Source organism: Thermobia domestica, chromosome 8 (assembly GCF_964235325.1).
Source record: "Thermobia domestica chromosome 8, izTheDome1.hap1.1, whole genome shotgun sequence".
Lineage (NCBI taxonomy): Eukaryota > Metazoa > Arthropoda > Insecta > Zygentoma > Lepismatidae > Thermobia > Thermobia domestica.
Window position 1 is genome coordinate 4,505,397 of NC_137461.1, and position 16,047 is coordinate 4,521,443.

A 16,047-nucleotide genomic window follows, 5' to 3' on the forward strand; every position below is an offset into this window, starting at 1 on the left:
ATCCAAATGTATCTCCAAAAATACTATAGGGGATAAGAAATTAGTGTACCAAGTTTTGTTTCGGTAGATGGAATAGGTATGGGGCAGTAAAGGTTGTATACAAATACGCTCTGTACATACAAAACCGAACCTATGACCACCTGACCTGTAAAGATAACATAATAGAAAAATTATAAACTCAGTACTATTTATCCTGATATAAAAATTGTAGCACATTCTCTGTAAAATGAAGCAAGCATTTCAATAGTTGTCATGCATATTGTTCCGTGACATGTGTAGAGGGAAAATGGGGATAAGTCGCAAAAATGTCTTCAAAAATAACTCTATTATGAAGTTGTGCGTCCTTTAAAGCGACAGTGGAGACGGTAGGAGTCAGTGTGCGAATTAAAGGACATTTTAAGGGGAGATAACATGCACATCCGAGGAATTTAACATGAGGAAGTTCAAAACTTATGGGAGACATCCAATTCTTCAGAGGGGGATTTCCCCCTCATCCTCCCTGTTAAGTCGCACACTGGTAGGAGTACACAACTAAAATATACCTTGAAAAATACTATGGTGGTATACGAATAGGAGGTATATCCTTAAAACAAGGGAGAAGATATAGTATGACACAGTAAGAACGGGATAGAGAACAAAAGGGCATGGGTGGGGAGTGTTGGTAGATAACGTGAGTTTATTCCAATACAACTGTAGCACAGGTGCTGTTTAAAACGCTTGCTTCATTCTACAGAGAGGGGTACAATTTTTGGTATCAGGATAAAGAGTACTGCGTTTATATTTTTTCTATTATGTTGTCTTTACAGATCTTTACAGGTGGTCATAGGTTCGGTTTTGTATGTACAGAGCGTACTGGAATACAACCTTTCCCTTCATAAGTATTCCATCTATCGAAACAAAACTTGGTACACTAATTTCTTATCCCCTATAATATTTTTGGAGATACATTTGGATTGTGTGCTTTTCCCGGGGCCACCCCAAAGGGGGCCAAACTTGATGGAAGGGATTTTTGGGGGGAATTTGGTCGATATTCTCTCAAGTTTTGCTGTCCAAATACGTTATGAGCCCCAATACGTAGCACCTCTGGAAAGCTTGTTTTATGCTGAAGAGAATGAACTATAAACCATGACTTTTCAATGAACAATGTTGATGTAATAGCTATTTCACTTCTAGTCTACGGTTTTCTTTATACTAGCAGGGTTAATGGGTCCCAGGGATTTATTCCGTTGTCTATGGTACCTAATTTTTTGTACATGAACTTATCGTTGTTACGTTTATCAAATGGACTAGGTTTGATTCGGATGTCCGGATGACACCTTTACGTCCGTTCCTTGTGAGTTGCCCAGGAGGTATTTGAATACGCATTATCCTGCTGGAAGATGAAAAAAATGAAATCTTTCCGTTTAACGTCCCAAGTATATGCCCTTTAGGTTAAAGATGATGCAAGTAGGATGACTGAAGATTTGGTAGGATAATAATGTATGAGGAAACGCGGGATACTCCCGGGAAAACACACGGACACGATGTCGTCCACCACAAACTTACTTGAACCAGAGGACCGAACCAAAAACTACACGAAATAGAGAAAAGCGCACTACCACTCAGCCCCTCAAAACTGAAAGATAAAATCTCGTAAAGTATTCTGATAAGATCGCAGGACAGGACTCACGAATGTAAGAAGCACAATTTATAGTTTCCTGAAGACCAAAGGCGAGGTGGATGTTGCTTATTGCCCTTCATACCAATGCCAGGTTCTGTATACTGAGTCAGAAGAAATGGTGAATTTTCTCGCTAACCTGCACGTTTACGACCGTCGCCCCTAGATGCACTCTTGACACTACTCACGCAATCAGGGCAAGAGCAACGAGAATGTAAACCTGGCTCCAAAACCGAATATTCAGTGTTCTAGCGCCTAGGTGAGGAGTCTTTCGTCTTGCTTGTTACAGCGGCCAGAACGATCCTCCTGTCTATTCAGTTCCTCATGTGTCGCGACTACACGTCTCCTATAGGAATCATCCACCTTCCCGAAATATGGACCATCGAAAGTCTACTGGCGCATCATGACCCAAGCAAGAGGTACTTCTGATAAATGGCAATCATTTGCAAGCTCAGCCATTTAATTGTACAGCAGGCGATCGCTCGAAGTACACTGCATTACGAGGGCTCTAGAGAAGTTTATGTAATCAACATGGAAAAAGACATACGAAATTTTGGAAATGGCTTTATTGATTTTCAAAGTATTCAACTTTAAGATCGATACACTTCTGAATACGCTCAAAACAATTTTGAAAGCATTTTATCACTCTGAGGCTCTTTAATTTTTAATTGCGATTCACGCACCATTTTAGAAATGTTAATCTACAGACGGGTCACTCACTACGGAATTGTTGGCAATTTCTATACCGAAAGGATCGCTCTTAATGGGTTTAACTTCAGTTTAGGATTGTAAAATGATTGTTAACTTGGCAGTTTATTGCTTATTAGTGTATCTATATCGCTCTTAGGTAAAAATTAAAAAATAAATACATAAATAAATAAAAACTTCTCGTTTGCCATGTAGATATTTCCCGTGGAACTAAGGATCAAGAGCCTAGCTTCACTTACGAACCTCAATGACTCTGTGCTCTCCGCAAACAGTTTTGCTCTTGGCGGATGCTATTAACTCAGACTGCACGGGAAAAAAGGGCATGACCCCGACACATTTATCGCCACAGACACGAAGAACATACGAGCAACTCTCTATATGCGCTATTGAAATTAGTTTGTGTCGTCTGCACGGCAAAAGAGCCAATCAACGTTTGCTCGAGAATGATATTTCGTCGTAAGTGGGATACCGCTGCCATCGGTTTTCGAACGTAACGTCACGAATTGCCCTTGTAACCAGCGCGATTTTTCAGTCTCCTCCGCTTGTCAGTGTGAGGTACTGTGCAAGAAGATCAGATTGGCAATTACCCATAATAAGTAACTATCATATTTTTGGGTACCTTTTATAAAAGCATCTTTTTGTATTGTGCCTTGAATGCTTTGTTGACATTTTCGTACATCCTTATCGAACATTACGTTGAAATAATTTATAAACAAGCGATCAAACGAAAAACAAATAAAAAAGCACACCACGCTTTCTTCCACCATGTGCTACTACAGACACAACTTCCCACGCTGCTGACGACAGATTAATTGGTTAGTTCCGTCGTTGTATGTTAGAAGGGCTACTGTTCGCCCTGTTTTCAGTTTTTTGCGGAGTTTGCGGTTTGTATATTCTTGTCTATGCCCATTACAAAGTAAAGACCTCAAGTCAGTGTGTTAAGTCTTGACGAGCTGCCTAGAAAGTCACTGTTGTCGATTCATAGACTCATATTGGCAAAATATCGTTAAATTCAGCTCCGAAAGTCACTGAAACAGGTATTCTCGAATTTAAGCCCTTTTTTTATTGCAAAACAGCATAAAGTATATATACGCGTTAAACAACGTAAAATGAATTGCCTATTCGAAAACAAACATCGTCTCCGCCTCTATATTTCTTCTTCTTCGGGTTTAGCCATGCTGAATTAAAAACATTTTAAACGGGTATTTAATTAAAAAACACGCGCAAGTCCCACACTCTATTAACTTCAATTTACCCACTACAGCATACATTACAATTAGATATAGTCAAAAATTCATTCGAAATGACCTTGTTCGTTCTCCTGTTTGGAAAACAAACGTGCAGACATTGACTGCATAAAATTTTCTTCTTGCTCTGTCCCGAACTGTCGTGTCAACTGACTTGACGCATCACCACCGTAATAAGAAGCCACGAGCCACAGAGGATTTCCGAATTTGTCACATGGCGCATTCAGGTGGCGATGTCATGAAAAACCCAAGATATTCCAGAATTATGTCCAGTGACACTTACATGATGATTCATATTCGTTTTATACACCAATCTCCTGACAATCGATCAGTACATAATCTTAAAATTTTGTAAAACAAATGGACTGCATTTGGTGCAAACAATTGTTGCACATAAAGAACAGTTCCACAAAATAAAGAACTTTTCTTTCACTTTTCTTGCTTTAAATAATTCTCTTAAACGTTCTTAACAATTATTAGCCTCGCGCATGCCCAAATAATTACCTACAGATTGTAAAATATTTGAAAACCTATGTGCCCTGGAAATGATTACGAGCTGTCTTATTATATGCAATTATTTCATCACGAAATTTACCCGCAGTGCAATAGAAATTGTTCCCTGCGGTAGGATTTGCATTCATGGCTGCATATTCACTTTACGATGATTTTCCGTTGCGGGTATAAATATGCCGTCGGACGTATCAAAGAAAGCGAGTACCCTATCTAACGAAGTCAGGACAGGAGCGAAGCAGCGGTACCGGGCGGGGATGGGTCCGCAGGGTGCAAGCCGTCAGCGACAGAAGATATGCGCATAAACGAGGATAGCGCCAAAAACTTTATACCACAGAGCACTAACTCCACAACGTAAACATAAAATACAGATTTCCTACAACGTGCAGAAATATTCCGCGTTCGAAACGAATGCTACACAGTCGTCTTTCATATGCACTCATTCATTTTAACCCTAGTAAAGCTCTTGTAATGGCTTTACATTTGTAAACATGAAAAACTGATTTCCTACATTGTGACAAAGTTCTCCGACAATGGAATTTAGTATCCTACAAAATGCTCTTTCATATGCACTCACTCAATTTAACCATAAAATTACCAACTTTACAACGGGCTCTTCTTCATCAGCACCAAAGAAGTCTTGTCGCCAAGATACTTCAAAAGTCGCTAGTCGCTTTTGTAAAAATTTTGTCCTCATATGCTTTTCCAAATCTGCTAAACTTAGCGACTTGTCGATAAAGTTGGCAAAACCAATGAATTTCCACGAATTATATTTATAGCGCATTAACTCATAATACGCAACAGGGAGGATTTTCTTTCTTGGGGTTAAATGCCGATCATCAGTGTAGGGTGTTTAATTAGGGAGAAAAACGAAGTTAAATTCTTGACCACATGAGTTCGCATATTGACGTGATATTAGGCAAACATGCAATATATGGTGGTCTTTCAAACCCACCGTCTTATTAGCTAATCTATGACGTGTATTCTGCAGTAACGTGAAACTAATAAGAGGGAAATTGCGTCTGAACCAAATATGAGGAAAATTTTTGGGTGCTATCCCATTTTATGGGGACATAAACTCGTAAAACCTACAGAAGAAACATGTTTCTTGATTTGACAATAAGACTATAAATAATCAAAATATATCTAATGTATAATAAGGTAGAAATATGACGTGGAAAACGTGCTTTTTATCACGCTGTCCTCCACACGAAAGACACATGAAGTAAAATGCTAGGGAAGGCAGTGTACAAAATGATCGTAAAAGTTTCATAAACTTGTGTCACACACAATGCACGTATTTTACGCCATATAAAGTGTTTATGCTTATACTCACTGTCGCTAATGCATATATTCCCTACGGACTCACCCCCTTGCCTCCGTTCGTTCCCCGCCCCTGCCCTGACTCTGAGAGACGGAATTCGTGTTTATAATCGGCCACTTAGCAATGGTTGCTTTGTTTTTAATACGTGTTTTATGCACTGCAGTTTTTATGCCATATATACACACACGCTGCAGTTATAGGCCAACTTAGCCTTTTTAGAGTCAATCTACATCCATCAATGCAATTTATTCCGTAAGAAACACTTTCTAAAGCAGGAGCAGTGCATTCCCTGCTAAGAGAAGTTCATACGAGTAGCAACAGGTGTCAAGTGAGTGTTAGTGTTTCCGGTTTCAAACTGATAACAGTAAAATGAACGAATGAAAGGATCAATTTGAAGTTTTGTTTTAAGCTCGGCAACACACCGAAAGAAACCCATGATATGCTGATACAAGTTTATGAAGATCAAGCAGTGTCTTTGAAGTGTGTTTACGAGTGGTTCGGCCGTTTTAGAGAAGGGCGGATAGTGTTTCTGATAACCCCCATAGCGGACGGCCTTCAAGCTCTCACAGAGATAAAAACATTAAAAAGGTGAGGACATTAATCACGAATGATCGCCGATTAACTGTGCGAATCATTGCTGACCAGCGACTAGGGAAAAAGAAAACGTATTGTTGACTCGTGCCATATTACTTGACTAATGACCAGAAGCACGCACGTGTTCTTGCCTCACAGGATTTTATCCCTATGGTGGATGAAAATCCAAATTTCTTGAACTGTATTGTTGCTGAGGATGAATCCTCGTGTAAGGTACGATCCGGAAACAAAATCATGAAATGGCGTTCTCTGCATCATCTCGTCGGAAACAGGTCAAAGCAGAAAAATCATGCATCAAGACGATGCTAATTACCTTTTCTTGACAGTAATTGCATAATCCACACGGAATTTCTACCTGAGAAAACAACATTGAATGCTGCTACGAACGTTGAAATTTTGAGACGTTTCATGAAACGTGTATATGAAACGTGTACAATGGGTATGACCCCAGTACTCAGAACAAGGCTCATGGTTTCTAGTTCACGACAATACTCACCCTTACACAGCCAATCTCGTCAGACAAAAGGGGGTTGTGCAAATTGACCATCCACCATACTTCCCAGATCTGAATCCTCCCGACTTCTTCCTGTTTCCACACCTCAAACTCGCGTTGAAAGGAAAGTGGTTTGACGATATTCCAGAAATCCAACGAAACGTCACGAGTCTTCTGAGCACCATCCCGAAAGAGTGCTTCTCAAAATGTTTCCAGGACATGCACAGCTGTGCTCAGCGTTGCATAGCTGCGGAATGGGACTACTTTGAAGGACAATAAGGTAAGTTTCTTTCATACTGTACTATTTACATAATTATTCACCGAGCTTTACTGTCAGAGGTCGAATTTCCCCTTGTCAATCTAGTATGCGAAGTAAGTATTTTCGTATGCGTTCTGTACTTTTTGATATCCAAGGGAAATATATTTCATAAGGGGTCCCGCCCTAATCCCCTCTAGAAGTTAATTCAGATAATCATGTAGTAGGGGAAACGAAAAGGTAAGTTCTCATTCTTTTCGGTGTTTTTGAATGTGTAGTTTGCAACACTTAACACTTGAAAGTAATAATTTATACAGTAATAAATCACAGATGAATACGTATCTAGTTTAAAAAAAAAAAAAAAAAGTATGAAAATGAGAAATATTCGTGATTAACAGTTATAGAGTGAACGATGGACATGAAAGTAGTAATAGTAATAATAATAATAAATTTCATTGCAGAAACATCTGAGAACATCAGATGTATTACAATCGTCAGATATAGATAAAAGTAGAAAATTTTAGGGTTACATACATAACATACCATAATATAAACAAAGATCACTGCATAACAGACGGAAATATTTTCACTATCAATTTTGAGTTCAAAAAAATCTTCAACACTATATATACAATTGCCAATAAGTAATTTCTGTACTTGTTTATTAAAGAAGAAATGGAAGTTCTCTTAAAAATATAGCAAGAAAATTATAAAATTTAACTGACATATAGTAAAAGGTATTTTGTCTCTTACTATATTCACATCTAAATAATCCTAAACGGTTCCTGTTTCTAGATTGATAAGTATGAGAGTACCCTAATTCATTGTAAATATGATTGTTTTCCTTGATGTAAAGTAAACATTGATATATATGAAAATTGCAGGTACTGTCATAATTCCTAATTTAACGAAGCTTGGCTTACAAAGTGCACGACTAGAGACCGAGCATCAATCTTACACATATCTTTTGTATTTTCAATAGGCTTTTGATGGAGGACTGATCACCCCAAAGTATCGTGCCATAACTTAAATGACTTTGAATTTGCGCATAATAAACAGTTTTAAGTGCCTTTAAACTTACGCACACTTTATCTTTGTATTAGATAAACTCCTTTACTAGCTCTAAATTCCACCTTAAGGATATGGTCGTCCCAGTTCAAATGATTATCAATTAAAAACCCCAAAAAAGGACCGGAATAATATTTTTTAAGTTTTGCATTCGAATTTTTGTTATGGAAGAAATTTTAAAATAACAGCAAATAAATAAGTATACAACTTGGAAAATTAGTTCATGTGGGTCTAATCCGGGCCGCTTATTGCGGAAGATTAATCCTTAATTGAAGTACAAAGAAAGAAATTTTCTTTTTGTACGTGATTATAGATTTTTAAAGTTTACGAAAGAAATAAGAAATGCTATTTTTTTTTAAAACACCATATTCGTTTACGCGCATATCCACCGTCGCAAATGCAACTACGAATGCAACCCCGCACGGTACTACCAGCTTCTCCCTGCCCTGAATCGGATTAGGTACATTTCTTTCTTTTACAGCCACCTACCACACGTTGGTTTAGGACTTTGTAACTTCGTTTTTATGGTGTACCGAAAAGCTTTGTATTTATAACTGTTGTGGTTAAGCCCTATTAAAGTAAATCTGAACCCAGAAATGAGACTTTTTTTTTAAGAACAATGTTTAAAGGCACTATGAATACATTTCCTGAAGAAAGACGTAAACATATCATTAATTTACGTATGGACTCATAAACTGTATTTGCACCCAAAGTTAATACATTAAGAACTGCTAAGTAACGACTTACAGTAATAATAATAATAATTATTATTTTATTGCCCTTGAACCAATTATGGCAGTAGACAACGTCAATATATACATGAAAATATCACAATACGTCAACTTTCACATTTAATTTGAGCAAAGTATTCATCTAATGAATAAAACGGCCTATCTAATAGCCAACTGTATAAAATTTATGTTTAAACAGATTCATGGTACTTAAAGATAGTTCACTTGGCAACCCATTATACAATTTTAAACCTACTACATCATAGTTATTCTCCGACTTATTGAGTCTCTAATATGGTACATCTATGAATTTATTGTACCTTGTATTGTACGAATGCAAGTTGTATGTGCACTGTAATTAGTGTAGTCTGTTTTTCACAAACAAAATAGCTGTATATATATATATATATATATATATATATATATATATATATATATATATATATATATATATATATATATATATATATATATATATAAATTTATCACAGTTAATATTCTCAAATTTCTAAATAAAGGTTTACAATGCACTGTCTGATGTGAATTTGTCATAATTCTAATTACTTTATTTTGTATCAATAGGATATCATTGAAACGTGAAGCATTTCCCCAAAGAGTATACCGTATGGGAGAATACTTTGAAAGAATGCAAAATATGCAGTTCTTACGTAACCATCCGATACATAATGCTTCAGTCTTTTCAGAAGGTAGACAACTCTAGATAATTTATTAGCCATATACTGAATATGTGGTTCCCATAACCTACTATCGACATAAATTTTACACTATTTGTTATGTTAATATTTGGAACGTCTCTCAAGCCGAATAACATGTGTTGTGTTTTACGGGGTATGTTTAGTACAGGGGGTCCAGAAGCACGTAAGAAACACAAAATTTACAGGAGAAATGAGTGATGCAAGTACTTAGACGTAACATAACGTAACCAAATCTAACCTGAACTAACCTAGACTAAAGTAATATTAGTAGAAATAAGCGAAATTCTATTATCTTTTTGGAAAATTATGCGGGACTCTTACACTAATATAACATAAACTAAACTAGCCTAACGTAACCTAAACTAGCCTAACCTAACTTAAACTAACCAATCCTACCCTAAACTAACCGAATGTGAACAGAAACTACCATAATTGTAACATTTGTTTAGAGAAAAGAGCTGGACCCCTTCTGCTAAACATAGGCCTGTTTTACTTCTATTTTGTTTGTAACTTAATAGCCTAACAGGGTCCTAGAACACTGGCCCGCATCCCCATTAAGTCGTAATAAAGGAAGTAGGAAAATCGACCTGGCTACAAACACGGCTTCACTATCTAGGCATTACTATGCGAATTGAGTATTGAGCTTTGATAAAGAAAGTGTGCAGTTTTACTATACGGATTCACAGATGTAAAATGTACAGAAAAAATTGGGTGTCTTTAATTTGTCCATTTTATGTCGAGAATAGAACCCAACGAACCCCTGCGGGGCTTCTAACCCGTTCCTACTGCTATTGCTATTCCTACTCCTACTACTACTTATACTATGGACCCATATAGTAAAACTGCACGAAAGAAAGGAACAAACCCAGCTACTAAGCCGCCTTCACTTATATGTGCTGGCTAGCATTCTACAACCTTCTCTAACCCGTGGGCGGCGAACACGTAAATGGCAGTCCAGTTTCAAATTGCCAAGTGCTGAAGGAGTGGTTACCGTTTACGTAGCCATTCCAAATTTAAAATAAATAATTTGAAATACACATTATGAAAATTGTTAAATACAATGAAACGTATACGGGTTTCTTCAAACTCCTCGTCATATTATTCAACATGCAGTTAGTTCTTATGGCAGCGACCCACAAAAGATCAAAATCTAAATATATTCCCAATACACTGAATGAATCCATGGTAATAGTATACATTAACCCCCTGATCTGCGTTTCTTCTGTGTTCTATTACCACTTCTACATGAAATACCATGAATTTTCTACGTAGTGCAATAGTAAGAAGTATCCATGTGCACAAGACATGCGATATGCATTAAATCCCCCCCCCCCCCACACACACATAGTCATAGATAAAGTACAAGGGCACTACACATGCAGATAGAAAGTACAGGTACGTTCTTTTTTATTTTCGTATCAGTCGATAAGTAAATAACCGCTTTGTTACCCCCTTTGTAAGTTCGTACATAGTCAATAAATAATCCCTAAAAGTATGATCATCCTGCTCCTTCGGGAACTGATGCAGCTTCATGTATACTATATCCGAATCGAGTTCTATTTGGATCTCTGTATTTACAGAAAAACTGCAACTTTATTCTTTATAAAAATCAATAGCTATAAGCTTTTTCCCCCACGATGGAGATACACTCGTTAAGAAACAATTTCCGAAAGTATATCTATTTCACAGGGTTCCTTGTAATTTTATTACATCCACTTAATGTAAAAACTTACCTTTTACACACAAATATGAACATATGTCACAAACACACAAGAGGAGACATATTCTTTCTGAACATTTGCCCTACCCACCTATCATCCTTCCATTGCACGCAGCAGCTGTGCCTGTGCAGAATGAAAGGCGTCCTTCTCTTGACGAAATACAATCTTGTTGAACTTACGCGTACTTCGATATCACGTATCTAAACTGAGCGGCCACCGAGAGAGCATAAGTATGAAATACGGTGAATTTGGAAAAGATTGGAATGGAATTTCAACTAGCTCACGTCCAGTGATGCCAATTGAAGGGAAATTTCCCTTGGCGCAGGGAAATTTTGACTAAATTTTTGAGAAAAGGGAAAAAGGGAAATTGCTTGTAATCTCTCAATATTGGAGGGAAATTTGAACCTCTCTTCAATATGGGCGAATACTGGGTCATTAGTGTATGTGTGTTTGTGTAAATTTACAAATTTTCTGGTGACTGTGCGCACAGAATTATAAATTCTTAAGAATTCCGCATCTCTAAACTTTGATTTAGTTTGTATTGTGCTTACGAACATTCCTCGTGTACAGCCAAAGACAGTAGCAGCTAGAGTTTTCTTTGTAACTGTTCGTATTCGTTTCAGTAAATATGGGAGTGTTGTTCTTAAGTAAATACATACCAAATATGTACTTAATATTTTCTTTGTACCTTAGGTTACATTAATATTAAAATCTATCATGATATCTAGGATAAAAATTAAATTTACATAATATTTATTTTATATTTTTTATGATTTATTCGGTTGTCCGTCCTGACCGAGGTATTTATAGGGTTTTTCCTTAGTCACACCAGGCAAGTGCAGAGATTGCACCTTTAACATAGGTCCGACATACACCTTTCCATATCCTTTCCCCTCCTCTATCGCGACGCCTTAGATACCTAAACAACAAATCAAGTTCAAATTCTGCGTAAGCTCAAAGGAAGGTTGTCAGGTATCTGCTTGTATGTGGTTATAAGATTGCGGTGAGGGGGTGGAAGCGAAAACGATTGAAAATATGTTTACTAAATACAGTACTTGAACGGTTTGGATGAAGGGAAATTTTGCCCGGAAAAGGGAAATTCTGAAGCTTGTGAAGGGAAAACTGCTCTGAAGGAATTGGCATCACTGCTCACGTCGGAAGTTAGGCGTGAGTGGATTGAACCCCTCAACCTGTATCATTCGGAAATAGTCAAATTTGAAACAATAAAGTGCTTATAAGGTTTGTCTCTCATCAAAAAGAATATTGTGAAATCAGCGTAAATATTATTGTTGTAAATTTCACATATAGGCATCCCTTATATGTGAAATTTGTAATAATATGAAATGAAGGATCTGGTATGACTAACACCTGACCAAGGATCTTACAAAATATTTATAAAACAACATCTTTTAAAACAACCTTGCACCTGACTGAAGATCGCTTTTTAATTTATAGTTGTGGATAGGGTATACTTAGCTAAGTAGAGATAACGAAAGATAACAAGTGAAAAAAAATAATCAGGAATGAAAGCTTATGAAACAAAATAATTAGACAAGTAAGTTATTTCAGAATCTATATGTGTGAAGGATGGAAAATACAAGGTCTACGATGTCATTTAATAAATAATTTCTGAGCACCTTGTTTATACAGTTTTAAAGACTCCTCTAGAAATGGCCATTGAAAAATTAAAATTCTTTTTCTTATTATCTTTTCATCGTTATGAAAAAAGGCATGCACTGGGAACATGACAATTACACCCACATGGCATAGATGAAGTTGAGGAGCGCACCACAATTGACTAATTTGTTTATTAATATCGCCATGTAATCGTGAAATTCATTGTATTTGCAATTTTACATTCATTTCGGAGTACCATTAGAAATTTTAATGGCAAAAGTGCACTTTGAGCAAAATATTCATAGCCGATACCTAACGTAAACGAAACTAATCAAACCTAACCTAAGCTAAGCTATTACGTGCAAATAACAGTGATTCTATTCCTCCAATGCCACATCCTGTGACAAAAGTAATTTGTTCTGCTTAAAGTGCACTTTTTTGGCACCCTAAAATAAATTTTACTAGGCACTGTTACAACTTTGGTAAAATTTAGGCTATATGGGGATAGTTTGGTATAAGGACCACCATAAACATGACTACAAGTACCGTAAAGTTTATTTTGAAAAAAAAAAATGCGGGTTATGTTTAGCAGAAGGAGTCCAAGAGCACGTAAGAAACAACATTTATAGGAGAAATAGATTATGCAAGTACTTACACCTGACATAACGTAACCAAATCTAACCTAATATAAGTAGAAATAATCGAAATCCTATCTTTTTGGAAAATTATGCTCGACTCCTTCATTAACATAATCTGACATAAACTAACCTAAACTAACCCAAACCCACCTAAACTAACGTAATCTAACCTAATATGAACAGAAATTACCGAAATTGTAACATTTTTTAGAAACAATTGCTGGACCTCTTCTGCTAAACATTAGCCAAAATTGCATTTGAAGTATGTATTTTTAGCATCTATTGCAGATTTATGGTAGGGAACCTTCTAGAAATCCATTACGTATTATATGTCCATGTCGGTCAATGTTCCGTTAAGGGGGTCCAGTGTCTTTGACACCACTTCTTTCTATTGATTTTCGTTTGGTTACATAATATAACGTTATATTGGGTTAGGTAAGGTCAGATTATTTTAGGTTAGCTTAGCTTAGGTCAGGTTAGGTTAGGTTAGCTAATTAAGGGGTCAAGTGTAGTTTTGGACCCCCTTAACGGAACATGGACCTATATGTCTTTTTGGCAAAATTGATCTTTAGTACCTTCAACAATTGGAACAACTTTACAATACACACTCCAGCTATTCATCGATGAGTAGAAGTGGTTTAAAAGGATATAGTAGAATAAGGGAGGTTAGGATAGAGAAGTTTGGTCCCATTTTGTTAAAATTAGTCGAGAGTAATTTTTTGTGGTTGCATAAGGTTCAGCAGCTGGAGCGGGAACATTGTCAAGCCAGACATTTATTCCGTTAAACCCTGGCATATTTTCAATATGAAAATAATTATAATGATTTCTTTGTTTCTTTCACTTCCTTAGTACATAAATTTGGTCCGGCGGTGTTTACACCGGAACTTAACCCTAAAGTTGATCCATAAAATGGGTTCAAACTTCCCTAATCCTAAGTTAACCTGACCATACTTACCGATGTGCGGGAAGTTCTAGAACATAGGTCCCCCCATATAGGTTAGTAGCTAAATTGGTTCCTTTCTGTAACTAAGTTTAATATTTAATCCACACAGTATTGTCGAGCGAGCGTTAGCGAGTAAAGACGGGTTAAAACCCCGAAAGGTACGTTGTTTTTTGTCATAGTTATAGGTAAATGGGAAGGGGGGCCTGTGTTCTAAAGCCTTGCCCCGATATGCAGTTGAAGCGTGTGCTGTAGTTTTTCCTAGATTTAGTTTAAAAGAATATAAACGAAATAACTATAAGTAAAAGTTTCTCTTAGCAAAAATCAGTGAGAACCATAAAAAAAAAAAAAAAAAAAAAGTGATATCCATCTTAAACGCACATTTCCTGTGCTAAGTGTAAACTCAAAGGAAGCATCAGTTCAGTTTCAGGGTAGGGGAAAAGAGATGGGCCCAGGCAGCAACAGGAGTGCTTCTACAGGGAAGGGAGCTGAGTTTGCGCATAAACTGTAATCCATCTTCAATTCACACCGACCTCTTCTATAGATGATCACAAGAAAGAATTACATTTATTGCAATCTAGAGCAGGGTCTGCAAGGTGGTAAATATGTAGTGAACCGGCGCGGTAGTGACGGTGGATTTGGGTAAGATAAGAAGTGCAAAAAACCCTAAGTGATCTGTGTTAAGTGGTTACTACGAATTATTGTTTTTTTTTTAAAAAAAAAAAAAAATTACAAGTGTGTAACACTGTAGCATGCTTTTGAATCGTACTTGCCTGTTTATGGATAACTTACATGTTCCACTTGTATTTGGCTTGATATACTTGCATGAGAGAAGTTGTTTTTTAACCCAATGGGATGTATGAAGTCTGGAGACTGGGATGGGAGACATTAATGCCAAGTTTTGGAAGGCGAACCTCACATCGAATGTGGAACAGGTATCACTTCTGGATTTCTTTCATTCCTTCGGTGGGTAAGGAATCTTTGAAAAAGAAATGAAATTTCTAGATTTATGTCCCACGAGAAAACTGCTTCTTTTTCATTCAACGGATGCGTACGTGAGTTTATTCTCAGATTTCATGTCAGATTGGAAAAATTATTGGTTTCAGCTGAAGTGATATCATCGAATATGGGAAAATCAAGATTCATTAGTTTCTGTAGAAAATGCAATCTTGATAATATTTGTATAAGGAGGTTGAGAGTTATGGATATAGCAGTAGAATCAATCCATTGTAACTGATCAAGCATCTGCCGCTCGACCATCTCCAAAAAATCTAATTTTTTGCATGAATGTTTATACTATAACGGTACTTCAAAACCGCAATTAATTATTTCTTAAAACATCTCGTAGCGACGCAGCTTCTGTCGCCATTTTGCGTTTTCTTGATTTTAGGAATTTACGTTGTTTTGATTATCTCAGCATGTTTTTGAAGATTGCTGGGCGTGTCCAATTTGTGCAGAACTAACACTTTGATCTCTTTAACATTTTTGCCTAAAACCACTTGAAAAAGGTGAAATCAGGGCTTATAGTAGCAACATTTTTGGACATTGAAGACATGTTTGGGAAGAGGAAGAAACTGACGTAGAGGTCTGAATTTGTGTGTGCATGTAGTCCGGGGTCATAAGTTTATACTAAAAAATTTGCATACCTGTAGCTGCTGCGAAAAGCCTGAAAAGATATCGTAAACTCGGGGAATTATGCCAATTTGCCATATTTCACTGTCCAATATCACCAATGGGCCTGCATAAAAAAATCTGAAATCTTGGGAAAAGTTACTCCTTTAGTATATCATAACACACACAACAGCACGTTTTGTGTTTTTGAGCAAA

General features: G+C 36.8%; 2 protein-coding genes across 4 annotated transcripts in view; one reads left to right on the forward strand and one right to left on the reverse strand.

The window, feature by feature from the left end:
• The window catches only part of pasha (microprocessor complex subunit partner of drosha), an 86,379-nt gene extending 75,105 nt beyond the window's left edge, over positions 1-11,274 (reverse strand). Inside the window, exon 1 of one of the 2 annotated variants that reach the window (XM_081768027.1) lies at positions 11,116-11,274. The gene's annotated coding sequence lies outside the window, so the exon portion shown is untranslated. Of the gene's footprint in view, positions 1-11,037 lie in introns of both variants that reach the window. The other variant, XM_081768028.1, reaches the window with a different exon arrangement.
• An 894-nt stretch (positions 11,275-12,168) lies between these two features.
• The window catches only part of LOC145692658 (co-chaperone protein HGH1 homolog), an 81,438-nt gene continuing 77,559 nt past the window's right edge, over positions 12,169-16,047 (forward strand). Inside the window, exon 1 of one of the 2 annotated variants that reach the window (XM_081768030.1) lies at positions 12,169-12,264. The gene's annotated coding sequence lies outside the window, so the exon portion shown is untranslated. Of the gene's footprint in view, positions 12,265-12,383; positions 12,581-16,047 lie in introns of those variants that run through there. The other variant, XM_081768029.1, reaches the window with a different exon arrangement.